The sequence below is a fragment of the Cydia amplana genome, chromosome 1 (genome assembly GCF_948474715.1).
Source record: "Cydia amplana chromosome 1, ilCydAmpl1.1, whole genome shotgun sequence".
Taxonomy (NCBI): domain Eukaryota; kingdom Metazoa; phylum Arthropoda; class Insecta; order Lepidoptera; family Tortricidae; genus Cydia; species Cydia amplana.
Window position 1 is genome coordinate 24,077,209 of NC_086069.1, and position 25,729 is coordinate 24,102,937.

At 37.2% G+C, this 25,729-nt stretch overlaps 1 protein-coding gene across 1 annotated transcript in view; it reads right to left on the bottom strand.

Annotated features, from left to right (window-relative positions):
- Positions 1-25,331, bottom strand: part of LOC134651342 (uncharacterized) — a 78,542-nt gene extending 53,211 nt beyond the window's left edge. The window contains exon 1 of the mRNA XM_063506420.1: positions 24,823-25,331. The gene's annotated coding sequence lies outside the window, so the exon portion shown is untranslated. The remainder of the gene's footprint in view (positions 1-24,822) is intronic.
- Between the last annotated feature and the right edge of the window lie 398 nt (positions 25,332-25,729).

Sequence of the window (25,729 nt, forward strand, 5' to 3'; positions counted from 1 at the left end):
ATCCCATGACCATCTGGTCAACCAAATCTTGACAGTAAAAAAAGGCGGCAAATTTGAAAAATGTAGGCGCGAAGGGATACCGTCTTATAGAAAATTTGAATTTCGCGCCTTTTTTTACTGATAAGATTTGGTTGACCGTCTATACATGAATTATCTTTTATAAAAACCTACAACAATAACATATTACTACCTATGGTATAATTTTTACCGCTAATAAAATTGTAAGTTTGTGTTTTTATAGGTCTTAAGACCCCATTGCACTGGTTATTCCACTCGGCTATCCTGAACTCGCGCCTTCAAAGAGAACACGTAGCCTGTACGTAATGATGAAAGGTCCCCACGTTTCCGTTGGCGGTTGATAAAGTATTACTTTGGGAGTATAAGTACCCAAGGTTGTTCGATTAAAAAAAAAACGGCCAAGTGCGAGTCGGACTCGCGCACGGAGGGTTCCGCACCATCAACAAAAAATAGAGCAAAACAAGTAAAAAAACGGTCACCCATCCAAGTACTGACCCCGCCCGACGTTGCTTAACTTCGGTCAAAAATCACGTTTGTTGTATGGGAGCCCCACTTAAATCTTTATTTTATTCTGTTTTTAGTATTTGTTGTTATAGCGGCAACAGAAATACATCATCTGTGAAAATTTCAACTGTCTAGCTAAGTATCACGGTTCGTGAGATACAGCCTGGTGACCAGTGTTGGCCGAAAGTTAATGCGAATTGAAAATGTTGGCCATTAACCATTATAAATTGAACCTTAAACCGTATCGGACGATTATAGTTTACGATTCAATTTATAATGGTTAATGGCCAGCATTTTCAATTTGCATTAACTTTCGGCCAACACTGCTGGTGACAGACGGACGGACGGACGGACGGACGGACAGCGGAGTCTTAGTAATAGGGTCCCGTTTTTACCCTTTGGGTACGGAACCCTAAAAATCACTTGAATTAAACGAAATGGAAATAAATTGAAATGAAATAGTTTTATTTATATTTAAGACAGGACTGTTTAAGAGGACGTTTTAAATCAATAATTATATTTCTGATTTCCGAGTACAAGACAGTATCAGAGTAGGTACCCGCACTACCTACCGGCCAACTTTTTAAAGAACTTAACAGTTTAAGAAATGCCAAAGCTCAGGAGTTTTGTCTATCTAAAAAAGATTGATTTTTTTTTACGCATTAGAACAAATTAAATTATTTTCATAAATATTATATAGGTATTGTATACTTTTTCTGAGTATATGACATTTATTTCAGTTTATAATTTTTTTTTTATCAAAAAGCCCTAGCTATTCACACTAGCTTATAGTGAAATTTTGTATTGTTTTTACATTTTTTGTGCAATCAAATGGTATCACGTGGTGATTTCAAAGGGCAAAAAAGGATGTACCTATCTGCAGTTTTTAATAAATAAATAATCCGCCTTATTCTATCGATGACACGTGAATACAGACTTTACTTCTTCATCTCTTCAAAAGACTGAAGCTGAAGTATCTGTTCGTTAGTACGTACAAATATAACTAACTAGCGACCCGCCCCGGCTTCGCACGGGTTAACAAATTATACATAAACCTTCCTCTTCAATCACTCTATCTATTAAAACAAACGTATCAAATTCCGTTGCGAAGTTTTAAAGATCTAAGCATACATACAGACAGACCGACAGACAGCGGGAAGCGACTTTGTTTTATACTATGTAGTGATAGTTATAGCTGCATCTCATTCCCGCTGACGAGCAGCACAAACGAACCTTAACGTATGCAGGATTCCCCTGTTACTGTTGTTCCATATTTAGGAGCGTTTGTGCAGCCTCGCGATGAGCTCGCAACGTCGCATAATTTTTCATTTTCGCTGGCATCGGTGCAGGCAAACTTATGTATGCTTATAGGTATGGTATGTTGCAATATGACAATGTAATGGCATTCTTTGGCTCCAAGATTGTACATTTATTAGACTTGACTCAGATTCCTAGTCAGATTAGGTATTTTTTATTGCTATGAAAAATAACCATTTATTTAAATATAAATATACAAGTACTACATTACAAATACAAAACTAAATTAATAACTAGCTTAATCTAATTAGGCCATGAATGCCGGCGGCAATTCTTCGACAATTTTTGACGTATCTTAGAGTTTGAATCAGGCAGTGTGTGAAAGCTGTTAACGTATGTAAGAATAATTGTCGCCCTACTCGTAGGCACTATAGACGAGACGAGACATTCACCCATTCATCATAGCCCGTCTGACGAGACAAAGCGCCTTCATTCCCTAAGGGCCCCGTAGCATCAGCTACGAATGCAAATGGCTCTTGAATTGTTTGTCAATTGAATTTTGTTGAGCTTATTCAATTATACTGTACAATCTTTTGTGTTCCGTTCAAGAAGGTAATGTGTTTCAAGCAGTGTTGTGAAAGCTTATTTTTAGTAGAGATGCCACGAATATTCGGCAACTATTCGGTATTCGGCCTATTCGGCCACTTTGCCGAATATTCGGTATTCGGCCGAATGTTGCCTACTATTCGGCCGAATACCGAATATCTGTTGCGCCTACTTAAAAAGAAAAATTGCACATTAAAAATAACCAAAAACTATGTAGGTATATTTAGAATGTGTTCTTGGAAAGTTCTTAAATACGAAGAACCTTTATTGAGCATTTGCTGATTAAAAAACATTTTATTTTTATCATGAGTCTGTTTTGTTTGACTCTATTAATTAATGCTGTTCAACAAAAATATATCTTAGCTAACGTCATCCAACGTTGAGCTTTGTGAGCGATCAGTTTTCATTATAAGTGTGACTCAAAATGTTCGCGTGTCATGCCGAATATTCGGTATTCGGCCGAGAGAGGGGCCGAATATTCGGTATTCGGTATTCGGCCAAAACCACTATTCGGGGCATCTCTAATTTTCAGGCTTAAAGACTCAAGCCCTCAAGACTCGTAAGTCTTGAAGACTCGACTATATTTGAGAATTGTATTTATTTATTTTACGCGTATGGATGTAAGAAATCGTCTTTGCCGCCCTTGAGGCGTTAAGCCTCGAGAGCCTTAAAGGTTCGAGTCTTTAAGCCTCGAAATGAGCGTTTTTCACAACACTAGTTTCAAGTGTTTTACGTATGTTTGTGCCAAATACTTGTGTAATTTATTTTTTTGTTCTCTAGAAGTTTTACAAAGTTAATTTAATATTTTGTTTATGTGTTTTAATGATATTTCACAGTCAATCAATACTCGACTGGACTGCCTACTACAGCCTCAGCATCATCATCATTGGCCACAGCATCTTTTCAGATGATAGTTGCAGCGACTAATAAGGAGGTATTTTGAGGAGGTAGTCTACAGCTTACATCAACTGTGATGGCTGTATAAACCAATGGCCGCTCGGCATTTCTTGCCGCATCGATCACAGATATGTCTTGACTCATTAGCATATTTCTTAACTAATCCCTAACAGTTATGTATCTTAGTAACTAGTGTATTATAAATGACCCCAACTAACCGCGACGAGTTGAATTCCAATTCAAGTTATATGTAAGTAATCCATGCTTCCATCTGTTTCCTACCATTTCGTCCCAGAGGGATGACCGGCTATTATTCACAACCATTAACGTATCCATTATAAATTCACCTTCAACTACGTACAGTTATTACTAATGTCGGGATCAGGTTACACTGGATCTCTCACAGTCGAGTTAAAATGTTTTACCAGTCAAGCAGTACCCCAGCCGTGATGATTTATAGACATGCGTTGGGCCGTTAATTTATGTCAGCAAAGGGTCGTGGGTTCAACGATTAATGTTTACTTTAGGCCCATGTGAGAATGATAGACTCGGCTACATAATGTTCGTTATTGTGTTTAATTTATTTAGAGAGCTTACCGCCTTAAGAGGAAACGCTGCAGTGCACTTTCCATATAACAATGGATATTGTGGCTAGACTTAGGCATTGTCACAGAAGAAGAGAAGAGGAGAAGTACTCTAAATTATTTAAGCCACACATAAAAATATATTTAACATAAATATAACCAATAGACAAAAAAAGCGGCCAAGTGCGAGTCGGACTCGCCCATGAAGGGTTCCGTATTTAGGCGATTTATGACGTATAAAAAAAAACTACTTACTAGATCTCGTTCAAACCAATTTTCGGTGGAAGTTTACATGGTAATGTACATCATATATTTTTTTTCGTTTTATCATTCTCTTATTTTAGAAGTTACAGGGGGGGGGACACACATTTTACCACTTTGGAAGTGTCTCTCGCGCAAACTATTCAGTTTAGAAAAAAATGATATTAGAAACCTCAATATCATTTTTGAAGACCTATCCATAGAACCCCACACGTATGGGTTTGATGAAAAAAAAATTTTTGAGTTTCAGTTCGAAGTATGGGGAACCCCAAAAATTTATTGTTTTTTTTCTATTTTTGTGTGAAAATCTTAATGCGGTTCACAGAATACATCTACTTACCAAGTTTCAACAGTATAGTTCTTATAGTTTCGGAGAAAAGTGGCTGTGACATACGGACGGACAGACAGACGGACAGACAGACAGACATGACGAATCTATAAGCCATAAGGTTTTTTGCCATTTGGCTACGGAACCCTAAAAAGGTGTACCTGTTAGTAATGCTTATACGAGAAAATTTCAATTCGAATTGTATAAGCAGTCCTCAGGCACTTATGGCAAAAAGCTGGGGCAACGATATAGGAAGATGATTATCATATATATATATATATATATATACCTAATCTTATAAATACTCTAAAATGTATTAATCAATATAACTAAACTATAAAACTGAAACGCTATATCTCTGCGATCACATTACAATTTGAATTATGATATATCACGTTTATCAGCAACAATTATTACAGTTGCACTCAAACTTTACAAGTTGTTGACATTTTGACGTCACTTGCAACGCTCGCTTACAATATTAATATTTTACAAAGACGAATCAAATGTACTGAGAGTGATGGCACAATGAAATCGTGTAAGGGAGTTTTAATGCCGTCCTTGAGTTGCTAAATCCAACACAAATATTCTGTAAGCTATTGTCAGATATAAGATTATACGAGTACATTAGCTTTAAAATCAGGAGCAAAATGTGCAGCTTAACGTGTAGAATATAAGACGAAAGCAGAGTATCTATCTACCGTCTTTATATATTCCATAAGATTATGAAAGATGTAGAGCTCAGAAATGTCAACTCGCAGCACCCTAATTGTGTCCTTAGTGTATGTAGTGTAACTATATAGTGTATGGGCCCGATTCGGATTTTGAAATAGACATATATTAGATATCTTTTAGACTTCACCAAGATACGATAACGATATGTTTAAGATCTAACCTGTAAAATTTGACATTTGCGCGATTCTGGAGATACTCTTGAACGATTTCCACAAGATATGACTTAGAGATCCAATTCGCATCTAATAGATATCTAACTCTATCTAACATAAAAGTGACATTGGTTGCCCGGATTGCGCTGCAAAAGAGAACTAGTTGAAATCTAAACTATAACGTATCTAGAATGGATCTAGTACGTGTCGTCTCTTGTAAATATCTTGAAATTCGAATACGGCAGTATGTAGTGTTGTGTTTTCTTTGGTGACTTACCTACGTTGCCAAATCTCCTGACGATGCAATGGGGCTGCTTTTGACAACTACCTAAGGGATGGAATGCGAGGGCTGCATTTGACAACTGAGCAAGCAATACACTGATTCCTCATATACGTTGATACGTACGTGTACATTTGTACATTTCACCATTTGTCGAAGATAAAGATAAAGATAAGATAATTCATAAGCATTCATAAGCTTTCAAATTCCACATGCTGTCAGCAGAGTCCTACCATTGTCCCTACGCCGCCTTAGTAATCATAAAAAGTAGTCACACAATTGTTTTACGTAGTTGCTAACTTGACAAAACTCCGTCTCAACAATCGTACGTTTTCAAACAAAAACACGGCTTCAATTCTCATTGCTTACCACGTGTCCATCTCAGGGGAGCCAATATAAGTCGCACCCAAATAGCGTAAAAGCAGATTAAACACGTCTCACTGCCGTATTCGAACTTCAAGATATTCACAAGAGACGACACGTACTAGATACGTTATAGTTTAGATTTCAACTAGTTCTCTTTTGCAGCGCAATTCGGGCAACCAATGTCACTTTTACGATAGATCGTGTTTGATCTATTACATGTGAATTAGATCTCTAAGTAATATTTTGTGGAAATCGTTCAAGAGTATCTCCAGAATCGCGGAAATGTCAAATTTGACAGGTTAGATCTTAAACATATCGTTATCGTATCTTGGCGATGTCTAAAAGATATCTAATAGATGTCTATTACAAAATCCGAATCGGGCCCTCAATATGCCGAAGCCGATCGCTCGGCGCTCGCGTGGGGAATACCAAGTCACGACATATCCCCGCGAGTACAAAGCCAAACAGTATGATAAAGCAAACACACCCAAGTTAAAGCAAACAGTTCGTTAATGTTTGATCTCATTCTGTCTTCTGGGACGAATATTATATGTTGCTGTTGAGCTGAGCCTATAATCCGAGTCACACGGCAAAGGAACTCACTACCTGTGAAGCAGAATACTCTGTCTCTACACCCGCATTTAAATTAACTTTTCACCACGCCAGCTGGTAAAAGCTCTCTTGATTGCTTAAAAACTGATGAGAAAGTTTCATTTAATCCACACAAAGTAATCAGATGCGAATTTTGAGTTGTTTCTATGTTAGCTGTGGTACTGCTGGTAGAATTTTATTTGATGTGGTTTGATTTTATTTGATATCTTACAGTTAATATATTTTTCGGATTGCTGTGGTGAAAAATTTTGTATTTCACTCGGGGGCAAAATTTGTTTAACCCTCATGGCTTGAAACCCTCGCAACGCTCAAGATTCCATTTATCAAACCACTCTCTACGCTCGTGACCACTCTCTACGCTCGTGGTTCAATTTTGGAATCTTTTGCATGCTCGTGTATCAATAGAGAGTTAGAGAGGTTAAACAACAACTTTGCTCCCTTGTAAAACAAATAACTATTGTCTGTCACTAAGCAACAACTTGGGTACACGAAACTACGGAACTCAAGTAAAACTTCCTACACGACTATTCAGCACGCATGAAAAGCATTATCATATTGTTATATACAACCACATACTACTTACGTAACTCGGTATGGTTTACCTACATATACATCACAATCACATTCAAGTTGTGTCACAGAATAAATAATAGTACTAAGTACAGAAGACTCACTCTCTAACAAAACGCCTCTGTTACAATCAGCACAGATATGGATGGCCGCTAGGTGGCGACAGCGCCACGTGCGGCTTATGGCTTTCCCAAATTGGTGTGGAACGGTACATCCGTTCCACACCAATTTTAGCTACCTGTAGCAAAGCGACGAAATCGCGGAGTGAGACACGCCTGGTTGTGTGTCAATTCAATCAGATTCACCGATGAGTTGATAAATAGAGGTAGCTTTTACATATGGATTTGCTAGTTAGGTATTAGACCTATGTACCATCTGTCCCTAAATAAACATTAAAAAAAATGAAAACCTGCCTAGTTATTATAACATGGCCAGATTACTTGCGTCGCTTTTACTTGTAAGTATTATTTTAGGGGGGTAAAGGTATAAATTACATAGGTATAAATTGATTTAAAACCATAAACCAAGCCAAACCAAGCTAGGAAAACAGGACCCTGCAAAACTAAGTATTTATTGTTTGTATACAATAAAATAGTGTAATATTTTGAATTAGTTTTTAACTTTACTAGCCTAGCACTAGCAGTTAGCTTTTTCTATCTGTGCAAATTGACCAAATTAATGCAGCTAATTTTGTGAGCTACCAAAATAGAGATCAAGACTTGACAGTTAAGGGGGGCTAATTGAAAACCATAGATCTAGTTCCAATTTAGGTGAAGCGCGCGAGACGAGTTGTTTGACTCAGTCGTGGCCTTGTTAAGTTTAGTTTTATTTTAGTTTATAGTAAATTTTAATGTATTTTTAATTGAAATGGAATAAAAGATTTAGAGAGTACCTAACTATAATTGAAAACGAATAGGAATAGGTACTTCATATCAACGTAATATTAGAGACAATTATTTCATTCCTTTGTAAAGTTTTTTTTACTAAATAGGTACCTACTACAATCAGGGCCTGCCCGATCAGGGTGGAGCGAAATCGGGTTTTGGCGCCCTTCGTAGAAGTTTTCAAGCGTATTTTCCACCCCCCTCGCCCACACTCGCGTCTTTTAAATCTTTTTTTTTTCTCATTTGCCATTTTGGCGCCCTCCTCCTAGAGCAGCCGCTCCACTCGATCTACCCTAGATCCGGCCCTGACTACAATCGTAATACATATTTGTTATAGTAATTTGAGATTTATCGAAATAAGATAAAACCCAATCGAGCAATAGTTACCAAACAGTTCCTATCTAATTCACATTAAGGCCAACTGAGTATAGGATGCTTGAACAACAAATCCCATTGCATATCGTGAAAGATGAATATCTTCAAGTCGATGTGAAAATATCCGTGCAAACGTTCATGATGGATCGGCGTCGACGCTCGCCGTGATCGATCCAGCGATTTGTCGCGAAGACGGACGATAAATCGTCGGATTCCTCGCGATATGGAAATGACGCAAAGGTTTTGCGTTCACAGTAAAACGGGGGACATATTTCATGAAACTTGAGGTTTGAGTTTTGAGATGTGGAATTGTGGGGCTTATTTTGGGAAATCAGACGAATTAGTTGTTTGAAAGTTTCGCGATTTGCCATTGGGGTCATAAAGAAAATTAATTATTACTACCCCAAGTGAGTTTAAAGAAATGTAACTGTGTTAAAAATTCACAATTAATACCGCGAATATGAATCGACTTAAATATAGTATAATATTAGCAAAAAATCGGCCAAAAGTATGTCGGGCCATGCTTAGTGTAGGATTCCGTAGTTACCATTCTGTCAGAATAGGCTAAACGTATCACATACAAATAGTAAGTATCACGTACTTACATTACAAGCATATAGGTACTTATTACCTTCGCGGCGCTTTGTAACAAACAAAAACAGGACTTTTTACTATGAAGAGAAGGCTTTTTGCAATTACTCTAAAACGGCTGGACCCATCATGTTCTCTATAGTTTTCATAAAAAGTATCTATTAAGCTTCTGTTTTACGATTTTTTTCACATTTGGGGGGGGGGGACACAAGTTCTTTTTCTTTCGGATCTATTATATCCGAAAATATTCACTTGAAGTATCATAAAATGTAGGTAAGTCCCCAAAATATGTTGTAAAAAAAAGTTCCAAGTGGACTACGGAACCCTAAAAACACCTTTCTTTCAATATTGCGGGATGCTCGAAGTAGCACATTTTACTTTGTAACAAACAAATCGAAACATGTGTATTTGTATGCTAACAATTGCTCATTGTATTTTTTAATCCATATATCCTAACAATATACGCTTCGTTGCATAACAAGGTGAAATACATAACTTTAGGTATCTTAACCATAGCCAAGTATCCTAAAACCGCGTATGTCGACTAAACGTGTAGTAACATTCGTAATAGCATGTCGGCACTTTATGGCCCATCCTTCTACACTTTAACAGCCAGTTTGGTTTCTATTCTTCGGAGGTTTTCTCCATAATATTCCTTTAAGCTAACAAGAAACGAGAACAATAATAGTTTTATTTAACTCTCTCTACGGTCGAAGAGGTTTTTTTGAGTAAATATATTTTTTATTACAATCTTTGTTTAAATTACAGCTTTCAAAATTAACTTCAAAACAGAGGCCAAAATATACTTAAGCGTATTCGACAGAAAATACATTTGACGAAAATAGGTAATATAACGTAACGTCGTTTAAAGTCGCAAACTTCGTAACTCAACCTGACCAAATTTTACAGGAGGCACAGCAAACTTCATTACCAATTAATGAAGACTTGCTTAGTTTTTTTTTACATCTAAACATGATTTTATGAAATGGAGATGGAAATATTAAAAATGGAGTTACGAGGTATGCGACTTTAGCTGACGATAATTAAGGTACCTATACCTAAGAATAATATAATTTAAGAAGCGGCTTACTTATCTACTTGATAAGTTTAACTTTTAAAAACTAATCGAGCTACAACCTAGTAATTAAACTTTAAATAAACATAAAAAATATTATAAACGATTTAAAACTTAAGACTGTTAGGTAGCTAATTTAGAATAACTACACAATCATTATTATTGCTAACTGTATTAAAACTATGTTTAATTTGACTTTAAATAAAAATTTTGAGCTTCACATGGACTACACGAATTTACATCGCACGAAATGTGTAAATAGAACAACGAAGGCCCCAATTTACATAAACCTCTAGGCTAATACAAGACTTTGCATAAAATTAAAAGCAAGCACGACCAAGTGCGATTTGAGGGCGCCGTGAAACCATTTTAAAACTCTTTGCTTTGTCAATTTAGGCGAGCGTTCACGTAACATTACGTGTTCAAATTTAAACGTGCAGTAAAACGGTTAACTTTAGGGGAAAACGGAATAGCATATTAACAATGTAGTCCGATTTGGCAGTTGACACCCTCCTATTTTTGTATGAAGAAAGTCTAAAATGCAGTTTTATTTACATTAGAAATGTTGCGTATTCTGGTTTTCTACTGTACTAGAGTCTGTGCGGAAAGAGAAGAGTCGTGGAATGTATGGGGCCCAATACATTCCACGACTCTTCTCTTTCCGCACAGACTTCTACTTTAGTTTGTTAATATTGTTATAAAAAAATAACATCTTTGAATGAAGCTTGACCAATAATTGAAATAATCAATATTTCAATACTTACATCGACATTTGAACCCAACACTGTTTAATTTATATACTTACTATTCAAGTATTAATAAACATACGTGACTCGTGATTGTGATCAATCAATAACACAATTCCATTTGTTTCTTTACGATCTATTAAAATCTATGTGGTATAAACTAGATAAGGAAACTTTCTGTTTTGTTTAATCCAATCTAGTGTATCTATTCCGACAATCATTTTAGGAAATATAAATAATTTGTTATCATGAGGATTATATTAACGGTAATGTTTACAGTTTTAGTTCATTTTGTTTTACCAAAAATGTCTATCAGGGTATTTAGATGGTAAACAAAGCAAAATCAGAACTTTTAAAATAAAGGTAAAAAGAAAAAAAAACAAATCCCCTCGGGCGAGAATCAAATTGTAATCTCATTAGCAGGCACGGTTGTGACGAGAAAAAAATTAAAAGCAAAATTTGCCAATAAATGCAAAATTTGGAGTAACACGTAAAATACAGTCCAAAACCTTTTAAAACGTAATGCGTGGTTTATAGTACATTTTTATCACTCGATGAAAACACCTTTTTCATTTACGAGCGACTGGGATGAAAAAAATGAAGACCCGCTTGCCGAGTATTGCAAGCCGCTTGCCAATCAAGTTGACTAAATTACCAGTTTTTTTTCCGCACAGCTTCGCTCGTGTGAATGATTCGGTACGGACAAAACAGTCAATTTAACCGACCGTTTTTTCCGGTCAAGTTCCACAGGCTTTTATTTATTTTTCAAAAGCAGTAATTAGATTTATATTGAATGGCCGTCGCATTAGCCTTGCTGTATGTATTTTGGGAGCAAATATGTGGTAGTATCAGCCAGTTTTAAAGCGCGAATTTAACGCTTACACTGAAATTTATAAAATAATAAAAATGGAACTTAGCATTTTTGTAGAATCTAATTGATAAAACGGCATACCTTGAAAAAAAAAGTGGTGTTGTTCTAAAAAAGTTAATTAAAAATTCGTCGCTAAAATTAAAATTGTTTATTTTATCTAGAAGAAACTTTTCTTTTACACAAGATCAGAGACAAACCATTTTTCCCAAGGCTGAAACCTAGTTATATCACTTTTTCGTGAAGGTGTGTATTCAGTTTTAGATAGATCTAAATTACTTAAAACTATTTTACCCAATCGCATTCAGTTCAGTACTATAACTTTCAGCTTCAGCCATTAAGCAGTCGTAATATTGGCGGTACCAAAATCCGACAGCGACCCAGAGTTATGTATTCATCACTCCATTTAACTACTTTATGGCCTGTCTATATTTTTATTACGCAAGCCCTGCTCGTTCTGAATGTGTATTAAATAAAATGAGGTTTTTAGTACGGCCAACTGCCAGAATTGGAGTTGTTGGAGCCTTCTTTGATTTAATGTATATTATTTACGTCGTACATAAAAGTTCTTCAACTCTTCCAGTATACTTTCCCACTTGGAATGGAGCCCGGCATTCACTTGGTAGCCTTATCTTAAGAATTGGTGCAGTTGCTAGTTTTTATGCAGATTCCGCCACTTGAACTTCTAATCCCGCAGGGGCAACTAGGCTAATGTGTAACTTTATTGTGATTAGTTTGGTTTCTGGACATTCTTCTTCAATTACAGTTATTGCGATGAAATTATGACGTAGAGGAGGTAAGCTAACTAAGATTACTGGGTTAACATTATATGGGTCATATTGCTACGAGTAAGCACCTACATATATTTTATATTCGAATAATGTTTGGCAATTTTTTTAATATTTTTTTATATTACAAATTGTATTTAATTTTATTCTGTTAGTTTATGGATACATAACGATATTAACGATTTACCCATTTAAAGACTAACAAAACAGAAACAAAAGTTTCCCGAAGCTTAACTTCATTGTGAAACGAAGCTATAAAAATAAAACCACTCTCGTAATAACAATAAAGTAACAGAAACGTCAAAGTATTTCTAAGGAAAAAACTTTTGCGCCGCGTTTATTGGCAGAGCACCGGCATGAGTTTTTATTGACTCTCCGATTTTACCAGAGTTCACTCAAACTGAAACAGATTTTTTAATACCTATGTATAGTTGTCGCAGTTTAAACATTTAATCCTTCTCAATCCTAAAAACAAACATACCATACGTAAATGGCTCAGGCAACACTCCTATCAAGAAACGAACTGAACAGTTTCTCTAATGACCTAACTCGATAGTTAATTTCTAATACTAACATGTATTTTATATTATAATTATAGCTATTTATAAATGTATAATTATTTAAAATATGCTAAATTCCTGTTAACTGTTCTGCCCAATTAACATTGTGTCATTACTGCAGGTATTGCTTATTTAGATAAGGAAGATAAGTTCGATATCTACCATTTTCTCTGTACGAATGCATGTTATTTTAGTATCCTACTGGATTCTAAAATATAACAAATCCTAGCTCAGAGTCCATATGTAGGCGTGTATCTATCCATGTACGTCGTGTTCTTTGCTTTTATCCATATCTTTAGAATTACACGAGCAACATGATAATGTGAGCCAGAAAACTACCTCTAATTAGTTTGCTATCCTTTACTTTCCATTATTTTTGTAGCAGTAGTTTTAAAATTCCATCTCACCCCCCTTTCATCCCTTCTCTCCCCATTCATAACTCAACTCTCCCCGCGAACCCTACTCACCCCATTTTACGGTATTGTATTATTAAGATGGTCTATCGATACTGCGTTTTCAATTTGGATCAACCTATTGCATTACAATAGTTTTGATTGCGTAGTTTACATGGTGACTAGCAATTTAAACTTCTGTCAGTACGGGAAATTGATTTTATTTCAATTTACGCGAGTCAGAAATCGATTTGGTTCTAGTGCTTCATTTATGAAAACTCAATTGGAATGAACTAAAGCCATTACCAACAAATCTATTATCGCCAACCAATCAGTCAACTCAGTCAAGTCAAGATAAATGGAATTTTATTTAAAGATAAAGATAAAATATTTTTATCGTGACGATCACAAAACATGTACGTACATGTACAGAAAACAACAACAGCAAGAAATCAATAAATGTGCCTCACGAAATGGACCCAATTTAGCATAATGCAGCAGCATACTTGTCGTTCATTCATTATGTTTATAATTAACATCTTAAAAATATCGAAAAATGTGGTGAATATGAATTAAACGATACCTAAGCAAACATTTTCTATAATGCCAATTTCCATAGAAATAAAGGGTAATTTTTTTAATGAAGAAATGACCGTCCACTATTTTATTAACAATGTTTAAGTTTTTTTAAAAAAGATCGTGTAAAGTAAAAGCGTAGGATAGGTATTTAATAATTTTGTAGTAATTTCCAGTAATTTTCCCATGTTTTACCCCTTAATTTTATGACAATAAAGGTATTTTGCACAGCTACATAAATAATTATAAGTTAAATCCTTGACCTTAACTTAGGTAGTTACCGGTTTGTTTTTTTGTTTTCGTGTCGTTATTGATTATTTTCATTTTAAATTAATTTGCTTTGTTAACTAGAAAAACGATTTTCGTCTTCGAGTTCACCGTATTTATTGGCCACACGCCAACTTACACTCGGGCGAATCTAGGTTACACTCTCCACTTAAGACTTAGCCTTCGATTACGTAGATACTTACGTAGAACATTGTGTTTGCGTGATTAATGATTTTGTAATTTCCATGTGCGATTTAAACAAGAACGCTGGAGTATAAAGCGTATAAATTATTCAAGCGCTCAGGCTGGTACCATTATCTCCTTGCATAGGATTATTTTGGTCCTGCGTATTTGCTTGATACGTTCATCACAACCAGTATCATTTAATTATGACTTTTCTTATATGTATTTCTAAACATTGTAGTATTGTCAATGATATTATATAACCATAGATAGGTTATACTCATACTTGAGGAGTACAAAAAATACTTCCATATTTATTTCTGTGCCTACGAAAAAACCTGGTTTTTTTGATTAATTTTCTCATTCTATCCATCTTTGTCACACTCGTTGTTAAACATAAGGTCGTCTCTTTCTATATCGGTGTGCGGGAGCTCGTTAGCACGTGCACATTTCTCGCTTGTCCAGCCGCGACTAAAGGCAACTTGTCCAATTTGTCACAAGGTAAGAGCTTCAATTCTGGAACGCCTATAATCTATCTTGAGTTATAAATCATTGAGTATTGTTTGCAGATAATTTTGATTAAATACAAAATTTCTCCCCTCAATCAATGGACCCTCGTACTTGTTCAATATTCCCCATATAAAATACTTTGTTGGCTCCACGGAAGTTTGCTGATACAAATGTTTCCTTCCGTTTCATCTTGTATGGTAGTCTAGATAAAATGTTAAGAGTTCAATGACCTAAAGTGAATCTTTGAACAGACTAAAGCTTGACGCACACATAGGGTTATCTTAACAGAGTGGACAATGGTACGAGCGAGATACGCTGGCGAATGATGGCAAAATGAGATAAAATTTACATCAATATGCAGTACGAATATACCTCTTCGTCAAATTAGATTAGAATACACATGAGTGATGAGAGGAGGCGAAAGCTGTTTATAAAGCGGCCAACGCTAGGGAGCCTGAGTGAAATGCGTGTTTGAATTACTACCATACAAATTTACTTTACCCAAAGATAAATTAGCGGAAACTTAGGAAGGTCGAACGATCTAAGGAATACTTAGCTATGTTATTAGCCATCAATTTTGATGCTGAATATTTTGGGTGGAAATTCAAACTAAGGAAAGGTGAAGGGTAACATCAAGTAAGTAATAAACACTTTATTGTACTAAATAAGACAACAACAAAAATAAACTTATCTCGACCGCGATATAAACCGTGATTACCCGGTCCCGGTCGAGATAAGTCTAGTGAAACTGACCGTGAATCATTCAAAACTGTTACTTATAACAAAAATAAATACCTAATATTATGTAATATCTAGTTTGTAACCCCCGACGCATAAAGAGGGGAAATGTTTGACGCCAATGTCTGTCTGTCAGTCTGTCTGTGGCATCGTAGCTCTCCAACGGATGGCCTGATTTCGGTGCGTTTTTTTACGTGAAAGCGAGTCTTCGTGCGGTGGTTCTTAGCTATGTATCAAAGAAATCGATCCACCAGTTCGAAGAGCAGCTCTTTTCCAAAATGATATAAGGCATTTTTAACATAAATTTGATTTTTTTTGAGTTAGCGTAAGGGTTTTCATTTTTTTTAAATCTATATCTCGCTTAAGTTAGCGATTCAGGCTACGAAATTTCCCGTATTTTTAGGCTAGGTTAAAATGCTTGCTAAATTTTATTTCCTAACTTACATCGGTATTCATCGACGTGAATATCAGCCGGTAAAAAAAACACTATTAACATAGCTTTCTAGCCTTAAAAAGTACCATAGTTTTATTACATCGTCACAAAACTTACATATTTTTATAGATATTGGTACTATTTGCAATTAAAAGTTTTTCAGAATTTAAGTTTAATGTGTAATATCGTGCATATTATTTCTCAACTGTATAAACTATTATTGAGTAAAAATGCGAGAGCAAGTTAAGGTGGCTTGACTTAGTAATCATAAAATTTCCGAAGTAGAAAGCCAGTACACTAAGTTTCTACGAAAACTGGTTAAAAATTCATTGCTTTACTTTCTCGTTACCGACTTGTAAGTATAAGATCAAATTTTAAACTTCGTCTGCATATTACCAGTGAGTTTCTAACGTTGGTAGAATACAAAATGTATTTTTACTTATGAAGCCTCGTCATCGGACACAGCTACCACTTTAAAATGTTGTGGGTTGGAAGAAAAAATGTGTAACAAAACAAACACTGATATTTAAGATAGATTTGCCTTGAATTAATAAGCTATTTAATTTATTCCGGTAGGTCCGAATATATTTACGAATATACTTACCTAACTCTTTATTCACAAACGCGCTACGAGCTTTAATTAATTAATTAATTTATGTTTTATCCCTTTCTGACAAGTACATAAGACAAAATGACAGAATAAGACAAACGATTATTAGCTAATTGAGGTTTAACACGTTTATAAATAAGGGGGTTGGTGTTTAAATGGTTATTTTCATCTTTTTAAACCACTATGTAACGTACACACGTATAAAAGTCCGATGGAGTCGGAGTCATAAATTATTTAACACTCAAACTTCAGACAGAGTTTATAATATTAGACGGGAGTATAACTTTATTTTCAAGTTCGTCTTTATACCCAGTGTTAAACAGATCTAACATAACATTCGAGTTTATTTTCGACTCACGTCACATATTTACATCGCTCGAATAAATAAAGACTAGATTCAATCATTTTTAACCTTCAAGTCTTGAGTTCACGAACTTTTAAGAACAGGAATATCTAAATAGGTGTACTTAGGTACTTATTCCAAGCTTGACAACAACTGTCTTCTTAGATGAATATTAAAGTTTCACGTGTTATATGTATAGGTAGTTACTACGTAGCTTCTGCCCACGACTTTGTCTGCACGGTATGGTGCCATTTCGTCTGCATGATGAATTGATGATCGATAAAAACTATCCTTTAGTTTGTCCTTCCCCGAGGCTCATACCAAATGTCATCTTAAATGGGCTCAGTGGTTTAAGCTTGAAGAGGTAACAGAAAGACAGACAGAGTTACTTAGTACTAGTAACTAAACATATACATATAAGTAGGGATAAGTAACTTTAGGTACCTATATGACGACACCGTCACGACAACAAGTCATAGTCAACGAGTCATATTTATAAGCCCTTATTGGTAATCGTTTAAGTAAACTTTCTAGAGCATTTTTATTAGGGTTCCGTAGCCAAATGGCAAAAAACGGAACCCTTATAGATTCGTCATGTCTGTCTGTCTGTCTGTCTGTCTGTCTGTCTGTCTGTCTGTCTGTCCGTCCGTCCGTCCATCCGTCCGTCCGTCCGTCCGTCCGTGTCTGTTTTTTTAATACGTCATAAATCCCCTAAATACGGAACCCTTCATGGGCGAGTCCAACTCGCACTTGGCCGCTTTTTATATTTATAATAATAAATATCGTGTCCGTAATAAGCTCTTACTTACTACTTATTTTTTCCCAGTCTTATTTTCCTTATTATAATATTTATAATACAAAAGAAGATTTCATTAAGCAGATCCTGATGATACTCTGTTAATAATAAAGTAAGTATGGTTCAATATGAGATGGATTTAACGTACTAATGAAGCAAGTGCGAGATACCTGTAAGGTCAAGTGAGGTAAATGCAACTATGGGGTTATTGCGTCCCTCCGTTCTTTCTCGAATACGATTGGTCGAAACGCCCTCTACTATGCAACGGTTCATGCCTGAGCTACTTGAAAATGAAATGTTGCATAGTAGAGGGCGTTTCGACCAATCGTATTCGAGAAAGAACGGAGAGACGCAATAACCCCCATAGTTGCACTTACCTCACTTGACATTAGTATTTTCAGCAGAGTAATTGCGACGATCTTTGATGCCAATATATTTTGTTTGTTTATTTGTTAATAAGAGCTTTTGATACTAATACCTACTCTGAATAATTATCGTTTTTATTGCGGTGATCACGAAATATAATGACAACTAAATATGCACTCACCTTGCCTCAAAGTACCTATCCATGGCAAGTACCTAACCTAACCATCATAATACACGCGTGTACTCCTTTGGAGTAAGTTGTCCATCACCGATACCAAGCAGGTCGTATATTATTTTTCCACCGATGTGTTACCTATAAAAACGTATAGTTTTTGTATTGTCTCTTCTTCTCTCTCTCCTTCCTCGCGTTATCCCGGCATTTTGCCACGGCTCATGGGAGCCTGGGGTCCGCTTGGCAACTAATCCCAGTAATTGGCGTGGGCACTAGTTTTTACGAAAGCGACTGCCATCTGACCTTTCAACCCAGAGGGTAAACTAGGCCTTATTGGGATTAGTCCGGTTTCCTCACGATGTTTTCCTTCACCGAATAGCGATTGGTGAATATCAAATGATATTTCGTACATAAGTTCCGAAAAACTCATTGGTACGAGCCGGGGTTCGAACCCGCGACCTCCGGATTGAAAGTCACACGCTCTTACCGCTAGGCCACCAGCGCTTTTTATAGTTTTTGTATTGTATCATTTATTTATTTAAATACAGTCATATTCCACACATGTCAAAAAATACAATAATAATAAAAACCTTAAAAACTACTACATTTAACACAAGACACTTAACATAAAACTAATATCTAGGTACGAATACTAGGTAACTAATCAAATAACCCACCCCGAGTCATTCCAGGCGCAAAAGTCCCCAACACGCTCGCTGCGTTTCCGCGTCGAATCGCAATAGATAGGTAACCTTTGCAACAGGAATGACCCAGAGCGGGGATTAGGGGCCCGATTCGGATTTTGAACTAGGTATCTATTAGATATCTATTAGACATCACCAAGATACGACAAAGATATTTTTAAGATCTAGCCTGTCAAATTTGACATTTCCGCGATTCTGGAGATACTCTTGAACGATTTTCACAATATCTAAAACGTCTCGTTGTGTATTTTTAGATCTCAAAACGATCTTAAAACGATAATTTAACGTAAAAGTGACATTAGTTGCCCGAATTGAGCTGCAAAAGATATCTAGTTGAAATCTAAACTTGTTGGTACCTAGTACATATCGTATCGTTCTCTTCTCTAGAACGTATCTTGTTTTCCGAATACCGCGGCAAGTCCCCTCTCTCGCAAGCGACTCCCGAGCTCCCTAAAGAAGGACCGCGCCTCCGAGCACCAACACCCAGTGGTCTCCACCGCGAGCGGAACAAACAAATAACCACTCAGGCACGCAGGCAGGTTCGTATAAAAAACAAACATTAATTCACTCTTCAGTAGGCTTAGCACTAGTGCACCGCGACTACTTTTCATCTGTTTTAACTGTATACACATGGGTCTACCGCCATATAGTTTCATTGTTTTTACCTTAAATTCCGACGTTTCAGCTGAGATGCACCTGCTGTGATCACTGAAAATCATTCCGTAGACCGGTTTGTGTTATTAAATGTGTATTGTATACAAAACGCGAGAGTTTAAAGTGTTATAAAGTCACCCGTTATTATTTTTCTCGCTTCTGTCGATAAAGTGGAGTGCTTTCACATCAGCTTACCGAAATCCCTAAAAACCATTTTCGCGATGCTGCACGGAATTTGGCATTTACGCCATTTACCTAATTGATATTTGCAAAAAACTTTTGCCACACAACATAACACACTAAAAAAAATTAATAATACATTAACAGAACGTAGGTACTTAATATATGTATACAGGGTGTTTCCTGTAACAGGAGCAATAAATGAAACTGTAGGCTGTACTCCTCAAACTGACCAAGCAACCGTCAAACACATTGCATGGTGTCAGCGTACATTGAAGGCAATATTTATTTTGCATGAAAAAGTGGTAACTAAAGAATTCATAATTTTTAGGAGTTGTTTAACAAAAGTTTTATAGTTTGAGGAGTATAATATATGTTTTAATTATTTGCTCATGTTACAGGCCCCTGTTTATTACGGGACCTTCCTGTTTTTCGCCTCAAATTCGATTTGAGCAATCCGTATCCCACGAAACTGTATAGCGTTCAAGTCCCGAGGGTACCACTTTCGTTAAAACCCTTGTTGTGGGATAATGTATTCTGTTTAATGCGGATTCGACTTTTCTGGATTTATGGAACGAGGCCGTGGGTTGGCAATTAAAACTTGATGCGGGACCGGACGGACATCAACATTCCGCCGTAAGTAATGACTTTTCATGTTAAATATATGTCCAATTCGAACGTACACTGATACAGAATGACATCTCTCTGATATCACTCCACTCAGGGCCCCTATTCGACATGTACAACTGTCAGATTTTGCGTCCTCTCTGCGTCGTCTCAATTCAACAGTTGAATGAATCGCGTGTTCATTAAATGCGGATAATATCATTTGGTACTTGAACCAATAATTCAACAAATATCAACTTTGTTTTATTACTACCTACTTTAACTCGTCAGCTCCCACGGCTCATATTTGAACGGTTTATAATGATATTTGAATCATGTTAATCGTTCAAACCAATTTTCGATGGAAGTTTACATGGTAATGTACATCATATATTTTTTTTTGGAATACATCTCAATTAAGTCACATTACAGATAATTTACAATAAATACCTATAAACTAACTTATATACTAAAACTACAAATAAATACAGCACAAAAATCTAAAATAAACCACCCTGAATCGTCCTGGCTCAAAGGTCCCCATTATTCCTGCTGCGTTCCCCCGCTGAACTGCAATGGAAACCTGCTGAACCAGATACGACCCAGAGCGAGGATCGCAGCCCCTCGCGCGCAAACGACGCCCCAAATCCCTAAAGAAAGCGCGAGCCTCTGACCCCCAAGGCCCTGCCGTCTCGATAGCCACCGGCACAAAGTCGTACGAGGATTCCAGCGCGGAATACTTCGCGTGCTTAGCCCTTGCCGCGGACTCCGCTGCTGAGCCAGCACAGCTTGTGGTCTGCCTCAAATGAGATGCAGCATAAGTGCTAACACAAGTTGCATCCCACAAAAGGCAGCGCCCCCTCCGCCACGGAATCAAGGTAAGTCCATCTGGCCTCTTACCGTCTGTGCGACTCAACCCCGGCGGCTCCAAAACGCACGGCACGTTAGCCGACACTAAAGCCCGCCGCACGATCTCATTAATGAGTGGTGCCTCGGGAACCGCCCAGCACACCTCTGGCAACTCAGACCGTGGTGCCCATCTTCCCCCACCAATACTCCACAACGGCAACGATGGGCCTCACACACCCTTGCCCCCAACCTGAGAGCCGCTGAAATTCTCAATGAATCGTTGTCTAAGACCGTCCCAAGCTGCGGCGAAGGCAAGGCATGTAACCACGCTCCAGACTCTGGTCGCTCAAGGGCTTTAAGGCGAGCCACGTCAGCACCCGAGGCAACACCCAACAGTGAGTCGTAGACGTGCTTGCTCCACAAGTCATCCCATTGCTTCTGAACAGCGGGATTGTCAGGCCGCTTAGCGCCGGGGATAGCATCCGACCATCTCGCTAGAGCATCAGAAACTAACGGGACCGGAACATTACCACCATGTAAAGGGAAAATGCGAGTGGCAAGATCCGCAGCCCCGTGAGCCGACGCAAGAAACGCGACTAGCCCTAACCCCTCAACCGCGCGTATCCCTAAACCACCATACCGTATGGGAAGAGCAGCCTGAACCCACTGTGTGTTGCTAAGCTCCACATTCAAAACCATCTCCAAAGTCGCCCTGAGCTCACGGTCGATATCCCTTGCTTCGTCAACGCACTGCCACGTCGGGGATGTTCTGAGGTGAGGATGTAAGTCATCCGAGGCGTGGCAAAGCAATTCCGCAATAGAGTCAAGGCGACATGGGATGAAAAATTGAGCAAATGGACTCGAACGGCGACCAGAGCGTCCTCATGTTAATTACTAGTTAACGTGCATTTCAGTCGTACTTGTCCGTACATGTATTAGCGCGGGCGAGACGTACGATAACTAAATAACATGATTTAAATATCATACTGATATCAGTGTACGGGTACGTTCGAATTGGCCTAAAATTTTGTTTCGCTTAGTGCTTGTATGGAGCTACCTAGGGCCTCCGAATCATATCGCGCGATTGACTGAAGTATGTTATACCTAGTAAAACCGTTACATAAGTAAACGCTTTTTTTTGTTCATGGATATGTCAAATTTTACTGCTACATATTTAGTACCTCGTCAATTAGTTTGTAATGTAAAATTAAAGAAATTTTATTAAAATTCAATTTGGTACTTATAACCAGGGATGTTGCGGATGCAGATTTTTTGACATCCGTGGATGCGGATGCGGATGCGGATATTTAAAGGCTCACATCCGCGGATGCGGATGCGGATGCGGATGTCAAGATTAGGTACTTAGAAAACTTCAAATATTACATTTTTAGTATTTTTTTATTAAAAAAAAACGAAACGTTTAGTATTTGAGCAAGAATATAGGTGCGTTATATTTAATAAACAGTAACTTGGCCGACTTTTCTGGATCTAGACGATTTCGTTATAGGTAATGAATGACGAAATTACCTAGCACTTACGCCGCCGCTAAGACGTTCCTGTACCGACTTGTTCGACATCCGCATCCGCATAAGCTCCGCATCGATTTTATGCGGATGCGGATGCGGATGCGGATGCGGATGCGGATGTTGAAAATAATGCGGAAGTTCCGCGGTTGCGGATGCGGATGCGGATGTTCGCAACATCCCTGCTTATAACATATAAAACAAAAATCTTAAAAATATTATCTATGCAAATTACGACGGCCAACTAGGTCATCATCATCATCGTACCTAACTTAAGAGCTTTGCTCTTGTCGGTGGAGTAAGTAATCGCCAATCATTTCTTTCCTGTGCCAGTCTTTTAATTTCCTCATACGACGCGTTATTTTTTTTTTGCCGGAGATACGTAATTCTAGGTTTCCCTTCTTCTCTTGTCCGGCCAACTAGGTAGGTGGTCCATTTGAGCATTTCTCAAAAAGTTTGTATATTTCGATTTTGTTACCAAATGTGTAAGGAAATCTGGTAACAAAAAAGGAATGTTTCATAAAAACTTTCTGGGACATTTTGGGAAATACCTATGGTGGAAGTTGTTCAGCTTCATGTACTTTACCAGCATACCAATTTTTATAGAAATCTAAGATGTGATCGAAATGTACGTCAAACTTTTTGAGAAATGCTCATTTACACTATTATGAAAATTTTACCTAAATCGGTTTAGTCGTTTATGAGTAGAGAGATCGTTTGATGTTTGGTCAAAATCCGACCTTTTCTTTACAAACTAATAGGTCAGGTTAAAAGGAGTCATAGTAACTAAAATACAACCAGCTGTCGTGTGATTTCACTATTGAACTTACTAAGCTTACACTATACCGGCATATTTCTTAATTCTTCTTAAAATAAGAGAAGATGTTATAGGTATCAAATGGGGTAATTAACCCAAACGTAAGTTATTAAGAGACACACGAACTCAGCCGCCGCCATACAATCGAATTAACCGTCTTATTTTAAAATGACATTGTGAAATAACATGAAATTTGACATGAACGTTGAAGTTTCTCATAAAAAAACTTCTACTTAGTCTATTTTCTTTGCGTAACAATTTTAGCATTACAAACTAGTACCATATTTAATTACACAAACGGGTCTACAAAAACGCGGTGCGCAACGGGGAGCGGGGGTGCGGGGTTAAATATGTGTACAAAACTAGTAACAGATATAGATATTATGTTATGTTAAAGGATGACTCACGTTATAGACCGGGCCGTGTCCGAGCCGGACCTTCCGGCGCTTACTTTTCTATGACAATGACAGGTAATCACGTGATGCATTCCATAGAAAACGAAGCTCCAGAAACTCCGGCCCGGACACGGCGCGGCCTGGTCTATAACGCGAGTCATCCAATGTTCATGCCAATTAAGTATTCATGTATAATTTAAGCATGTCGTTTTAAAATGAGAACGTAATTTCGATGGGAGGATTGTATTTACGGCGGGTTCGTGTGACCCTTAAGAGTCCGCAGCGAGCTCGGTTCTCCACACTAACGTATACATAGGAAACAGCGATAGATATATATATATACGTGCAACGAGTTGAAATCGGTGAAATGCTCTTTCTGAAATAGGTTGTCACATGGAAATCAATCTTATGTTATCTATTAGAGTAAAATGTAAATATTTAGACTACCTGTAATTATGAAAACTTTCGGATGATTACATAGTAACCAGACTACTTATATAAAAAGACGTAGACACATTAAAAGATGAATACCTCACTCTCGCTGATTAACCTAAATAACTAAGCACGCTTTCAACTTTAGATGACAACACAAACATCAAACTAAAACTTGCACTTTCGCACAAAAAAGCCGCCTACAGACGGCATACTTACGTGTAAAACATCCCAACACACACACACAACACAGCACTGCAGCACAGTTCACTATACACATACATCAGCGTGATATGAACGCATTTTTGCTACAAACAGAAGTAACGTTCGCAACGTGCTCTACCCCTGAAGGTAGGTTTTGACTGAGTCGGCTACGCCGAGGGGAGGGAGGGGAGTCTGGCGCCGCGCAGGCGGGCGAATTCACCCCCGTTCACCCTCTATTGGAACTTTATTTTTTCTGCTATCCGATCGCCACTTGAGTCTGCTGATTCTGAGTACACTTAAAAACTAGAAAATTGCAATTAGCGGTTAGGTTCCGATGCCTTCGTCTGATTACTTCAGTTTGTAGGTTCTTTTATTAGGGATGTGAGCACAATTGGCACTTTTACGGCGGCCGAGATAAAAGAGCGCAATTATTTTCCAATTAAAGAGGGTTGGGTTAATAGGGCCAATTCATTCCTGTTCTAACGCGTAAAATCTGCGCCGATCGGATTTAATTTGAACTAAACATTGGTGATTGATAAAGATGTTTTAAGGTATTTTGGTTTAATTGATTAAACAAACAATTTATACCGGGTAAAATAAAAAGATATATCATTATGCAATCATTTTTTAGCCTTTGTTTTCAGGTCTTTGAACTAGCAAGTAATAGTCCCGATCTTAAAATGCTTTATTTGATTTCATCTTTTAGCCAAATATATTTAATAAGGCTCGTATATCGGGTGCTTTTGACCTGGGGATCTATCCTAATAAAGGTTATTTTTTTAGAAATAAACTCGGTACTTATCTTAAATATCCTAGATTAGTCTGTTTTCAATGTCAAAATGTCAAAATGCGAAAAATTTATTTAGTATACAAAAGGTTAATGGTATATAAAAAAACATACAAAAATAACTTAAATATATCT